We start from the raw sequence: 6,753 nt of genomic DNA, 5'->3' as shown, positions 1-6,753 counted from the left end.
TATGACCGTTGGGTCTTGCTCAGCGACCAAGGAGTATCTTACCCAGGAAACTCCATTTTGCCAGACAGCCAAGTTAAATGCTATGGTGCTTCCAAACATCTTCCATTCCAAGTCATTGAATCAATCATTCTCCTCGGAACCCACAAATATTTCTGTCAAGGTGGATATGTTTTCACTGCTGTTTGTCTGTTAGCATAAGTACGCAGAACTACATAAGCTATTTCTTTAGACATGTGGGGTATAGAACATCAAAGAACTAGTTAAAATTCTGAGTAGATTTGATTATTGGGGTGTCCAAAATTTATTTGAATTAGTGAAAAAATTGTGTTACATAGGTCTACAGAGAAATCCTTGGACTTCATGGTGTGTTTATCTTTCCCTGACATGCAGTGTAAGCCTGACTGGCGAACATTATGTACACAGGTCTGTGCATTTCTAAGCAGTATCGAACCAGGTGGGCTTTACTCAAGTTCTAGACACATCTCAAGTATCATTAAAGCAAACAGGATATAGCTGACCACAGTTTGGAGCCATATAAAAGCCACGCTTTGTAAATGAGAGAATTCAGTTTTTGATGTTTAATAGATTTTCCCAAAACTCAAATTTTTTAACTTATACTATTCTGTACTGAATACGGAAATATCTTTTTTTGTCCTTCTCCCTTTCCCCTATTCCCACCTGGAACAGAATTATGTAGGTTTGTTGAGGGTCGGGATGTAAAACTCAATGTTGCTACTTAATTAACAGATTTAATCAGACGGATGGAGCCCTAGCCGTTATTAAAACCAGGAGGGCGAGAATGTTGCCAGCACTACAGGACTTTTTAACTACAACTCCACATTCCTGCTTGCTGACGTCTGGGGAACCAGTTAATTAAAACCCTCATTATTTTACTTTTAATTAGTCCCCCCCCCCCCCTGGTTTTCTAGTGCCATATGGCAACGTTCCTTGGTTAAATCAGCTTAATTGAGCTAATTTAGTTGATCAGTTGAAGTATTCTTGACGATGACTCAGAATTGTCTGAAATCATGCAGATATTATGAACAACACTAAGCTAAGCAGGGACATTTTCAAAGGCTGAATTTGTATTTATATTGTTACAAATGTTTTTGTGATTTTGAATGTATTTATTATTAGTCTGGAAAAAAACAGATTAAATTATATTGTTTAATGGTTGTTCATCTGGCGCAGAAGTTATTTAAGTGTCAGATTCACGCATGTTGGAACTACACCGAGGGGCTTATTTCTCAAAAGCTCCTTTTTATAGGCACTATAGAGTCTACTGTTACCTGAGTCTGAAGTACTGACACAGTCCTCAGGATGCATCCATGCAGATCTCAGTCAGAGAGTTATCAGAAATCACTAATACATTTACTAAAACAGTCTTGGTTGATAGTGATCTTATGATTAGGAGTCCGCCTTTAATTATCTTTTTTTTGTGTGTTTTAGCAGAAGTTGTGTTGATTTCTATTTCATTTAAATTTTATGTTTAATTCCTCCCCTGCTTATTTTTGATTGCATTAATTTAAATTTGACAGGGGACAGACATTGTCTCTATGGAGTTTTGACTGTGTGACTGATCTAAAGGTAGTGAAGATCAGTGTAAGACTGCAACAAAACAAACAAAATATATTAAAGGTTATTAAAACAAATGAACAAATAAACCATGTTGTAAATGCACTCTCATGGGCACACTCCTTACATTTTATTATGGTAACATAAAGGAGACATGTTCAGGATCATCTCAAAGTGCTGCACAGTGTCATCCAAAGGAACTTTAAATAAACAATGACAATGTACAGTTTACACTCCTGCCATTACCTGTTCTATTTAACCTACAATAACCACACCTAGGCCACCAACACATTACAGCCACAAAGCAAAGAGAGCCAAGGAAATTATGTTTTGGCCCTCTGTAAAATGACATTGAAAGGTAGGCTTCATCAACCTCTACCAAGGGACCTCTTCTCCCCAAGGTCCACAACTATTTGTGAGTGACGTGTTGTGCAAGACTTATAGTCAAGGTAGTTTGAGGTTGACCAGTCCCCATGGCCTTATTAACCAGTGGCACAGTAATCACTGTTGTGCAATAGTGCTTAAAAAGAGTTACCATAGAATGGTGTGCCTTTAGGCACTCAATAAATTTGGTTATCAAAATAAAATGTAAAACATTAATATTTAAAATATTAATATTAAATATATTCATAACTTGAATTGGTTAAAGTTCTCGCGGGGCACCACCCTTCATAGAAGGGAAAAGATAGCCAATTTATTGATTAAGATCAGTCTCATTTAGATCTAGTTCAATTAGAAATCTCAATATTTTACCATTAAAGATTATATAATGAACAATGAAGGTTATGGAGTTCTTAACAGTGTAACGGTTGGCAAGATTCACTTCTGCAATATTAATGACAGAACATTTGTTAAAGAAGAACATTTATTATGAACATAATAAAGTATAAAAACACAAGTTACTAAACAATCAAACTAACTAACAGGGAGGTGTGTGAGTGTGTGTGTGAATGTAAATTAGCATGCTTTAAAGAATGGTCCCTGAGATAAGAGCCCCCCCCCCCCCCCCCCCCTTCTTCTGAGGTTGCCTCACGGCACAGGGGGAAGGTTTAACTAGGTGAGATGCTATGCGTGTCTGTGTGGATGTTAATCATATAATGATATTCATTGACAAAGCATGTGGCGAGCCTAACTATAAACCTTCCTTTAACTTATGCCAACAACGTGTTAGAATGTAAAAACTTAGCTTCTCCGGTGGCCTGTAGGTGAAGAGGTTTATGGAAACTGAGACACTCTAAAACCAAATGAAAGGAGGGTGGGGTTGGAGCCTATTGAGCCAGATAAAGGGCCTTCATACAAATGATTCAATTAATAACCTTTTCATTCCTAATGTGTTTAAAGCTTGACATTAGAATGTGTGTGGCACAGGGGGGTTTAGTCACCTGTCATGATAAAAGAGCTTCTGCCTGATGTTAAGACTGTGCATTTGTGACATACAATATATTGTACTGTAATTGTTCATTTCTAGGTGGTACTTATTAGACCATTATTCCCTTAGAGTTATTCACAAAACATAGCTCAAGCAGCTGTCTGATAAAGTTCTGGAGGTCGGACAGAGTGACTTTGTTGACATGGTTTTGCTCCCTTGTTTTGGGTTCGAGGATCCTAATGTTTATACCAAGTGGACATTGTTTGGAATAGCAGGAACATCATATTCCTTTCTCTTATGGCCCACATGACATCAGCTGGGTCAAGGCCTTTCATGAGGAGAACATGTTGCGTAGCAACTATCAGAGTAGTAGGAGCGTCACGAAGAGCGGCTTCTTGTCACTTCCTGGATTTCTGTGCCAAGAGGCGTGGACATGCCTGTGCACCAACAAGGGAGAACCAAATTGATTTGCGGTGACTCCCCTTCAATCTTTCATAACCAATCATATTATATCTACTGTTATAACTATATCAAACCCCTTTTGTTCGGGGCCATTATTAACTACCTATTGCTAACTTAATTAGCCTAGGCTGTGATAATTGTCCATAGCTATGTTGTTCAACGTTCATTGCACCTCAATAAATACTTATATTGGACCAGTCCGGCTCTTCTCTTATTTAGGATAAACCAACACGCCTGACAATTTGGTGACCCCGACGTGATCCTAAGAGAAGTTTTGACGGACGTGATCCTGAGAAGGAATCTTTTGACCAGAAAGACCGGAGACCCCCAAGGTCTAGGCTGCTCCGATCGATTCTCCGCATTCTCACAAGAGCTCTAAATCACAAGGTAGGCAGAAAACTGTTAAAGCAAATTCTGTATTAGTTAGATAGTCATTGTTATAGGTGTGAGAGTGTGGTGGAGAGATCGGAGGTAAGATATAAATAAGTTCTGTGTTTTTTTTGAGATGCAATGAAATGAGATAAAGAAATGAAATGAGATAAAGAAATGAAATGAGATAAAGACATGAAATGAGATAAAGACATGAAATGATATGGGATAAAGAAATGAAATAAGATAGAGACATGAAATGAAATGAGATAAAGAAATGAGATGAAGGGGAAATGAGATAGAGAAACCAAGAGAAGGATTTTAGGTTTTTTTCAGCTTGGCGCAAAAGATTTCCAAATTTGACGATTCAAACAATTGTTTGCAAATACAACAAACTGCAACCTGAATTAGTCAGGGGGTTTTGGAGGAAGCGTTTTTTGCCTGCAAAGGCGAGTGAGGGACCAAACTGCCAAATACCCTGTTGTTGAATCGGGTCCTAATAGATAGAGGATTCAGGAACCACGATTGCAGTGGGATCTGGAGACGGAGTGGTGTTCTGACGGGGACAGTTGCTTAACGGGCCAGAAACCCTGTTGAATCGATCCTGAAGCAATGATAATAAGGGTCTGCGAAAATGTTGTGTACTGGGAAGTCAGCGCTGTTATGACGAGACCAGACGCTTCACTGCAACCAGTCACAAAGCTTTGGAGCGGCCCTTGAATTCGGAATATAACGGCTGTGAAAATATTGTATTCTGACCGTGGCATCAGTTTCGACGGATCTGAAGCTTAACAACCCAGAGTGCAACTTTGAATCAAGTGCCTAAGATTAGTTAACGGGACTCAGGTAATAATATGATATCTCTGCATCTAGCACCTGTGCTGACGAGGCAGGAGCTTGACTAGCAGACTTTACTGTTATTCTGAGTCTAGCATAAAAATGGGGTAAGACGCCAAGCTGCTATTAATATTATTGTGAGCTCACCTGAATTGTACAAGTTTTGTAAAATCTATGGTGATTCAGCACCGTAGGAAGCTGTCTGCTGTTTTGTTTTTGTCTCCGTGGAGCTGCTGTTGCTGCAGTCGCCACGGTAACGCTTCCATATGTACATACATATATGCAATGTCCGTTTTGGCTTATGTGGTTTATTATTCATAACACAAAGACCTGAGAGGATTTATTCTGGCTTAGTTTTGTAAAAGTTATTGGGCCGGTTTCGGAGACAGGGCTTAAATCAAGACTGGAGTAGGCCTAAGTCAGACTAGTTAATCCTGGCTATTTAAGTGGCTTGCATGAACATGGCATAAATTTGGCTTAGTTAGTCTGAGACTATGGAGTCCTGGAGTAAGCTTAATGAGAACACCTGGTTCAAGCCTCATTAGACTAAGTGGAAGCACAGGCTGTTGGTCCAATTGTGCTCATGAAAACCTGAAATGGAGTATGAAACACCATTGTTGCAGTGAATTTTGAGACAACACAATGGCAGAGGCAAAGAGAATTCGCTCCAAAAATTATAGTGAGCATGAAAAAACACTACTAAAACTAATTGTATCGAACCATCCAGTCATTGAAAGCAAACTCCATACTGCTGCTATTGAACAGAAGAAAAGAAGTGTTTGGACTGCAATTGGCAATGAATTCAATGCAAATGAAGATGTCACCACAAGAACAGTACAACAACTGCAGGTGAGTTAATCTTCATTATTAGGAACAAAAATATGTGTTTGTTTCCTGTTGCCTATACCCTGCTTATTTATGGCCTACCCAAATACAATACTCCTGCTGCTTGTAGCATTCACATTGAATGAATATCCTGTTTTAAAAGGATAGTAACCTATTTTAAAGGGGCATATGCATGTTAAACATGGTGGTAGAGTAAGATATGTTGCACAAAGGAAAATCCATACCTATATGTGAGGGGGAAAGAAATATAAAATAAAATCATTTCTCCACCATGACCTAAATTATCAGGAGACAAACTTATTTTTATTATGCCTTATCAGTACCAGTATTTCAGATTTCCCATATTACTATTTTTGTGACATCAAAAAAGAAAACTTATGAATGATATCTGCCTTCATAGGTTCTATGGAAGAACATTAAACTGGGATTAAAAAAAGAGAATGCAGCAAGCAGAAGAGAGCGATTTATTACAGGTGGCGGACCACCAATAAAGGACACATGTGATGAATTGGGTGACTTGCTGTCTGGTATAATAGAGCACCAGCAACCTCTGGATGGTATACCAGACAATGACCATTTGGACAGTGAACATGGAGAACTGAGCACAAATGGTAACTATACCTTAGGAAGTAAATTGGTTACAGGACCATATTAGTTGATTTGAGTTTGGAACAGTGGTCTTTTTTTCCAGAGGAAACCAATCAAGAACCAGTTCACAACGAGCCTGAACCCTCCACATCTGCTATGGCATCCCTGGGAGATGAAGCTGCTACCATCCAACAGAGACCAAAAAAGATAACTATGCATGAAAAGTTAGCCAGAGAATTTCAAGAGCGTAAAATTGAATATTTAAAAGAAGAACATGAAATGAAAATGAGAATTCTAGAGGTTGAACTGGATATGAAATTGGGAGAGAGGGCCATGCTCCAAAAAAGAATTCTGCATACCAGTAGCCATGGTGAATATGAGGAATTGTGAAAAATAAAAATAAATGTATTGTCATTTGGCATGTGAGTGTGAGTGAGTATTAATCATCACAAACTACATTTTAACCAGCCTTGGTTCACTCGTTTAATTTAGCTACATTATTGTAATTTTGTACAGAAATAGTATGCAAGCAAAACTATACCATAATGAATACATTCCATATTTAAATGCTGAAGTGCTGCACTGTGAAAGCAGCTCTGTGTGCAAGTCCTCGCTGGTCATTGGCTGCCTCTGCCACCATGGGCACATCTGCATCATCCTGATCTTCCATTGGCAGATCAGGACAGCCATGCTGCTTCAGGTAGTTG

General features: G+C 38.8%; 1 long non-coding RNA gene across 1 annotated transcript; it reads left to right on the top strand.

Annotated features, from left to right (window-relative positions):
• Nucleotides 1-5,391: 5,391 nt before the first annotated feature.
• Nucleotides 5,392-6,467, top strand: LOC133975248 (uncharacterized). Its single transcript, XR_009924748.1, has 3 exons — nt 5,392-5,461; nt 5,859-6,069; nt 6,150-6,467. It is a non-coding gene; the product is annotated as an uncharacterized LOC133975248 (long non-coding RNA).
• Nucleotides 6,468-6,753: the final 286 nt, after the last annotated feature.

This window comes from Platichthys flesus, chromosome 19 (genome assembly GCF_949316205.1).
Source record: "Platichthys flesus chromosome 19, fPlaFle2.1, whole genome shotgun sequence".
NCBI lineage: Eukaryota > Metazoa > Chordata > Actinopteri > Pleuronectiformes > Pleuronectidae > Platichthys > Platichthys flesus.
The sequence above is the reverse complement of the archived record's forward strand: the minus strand, read 5'-3'. Positions and strand labels throughout refer to the sequence as shown.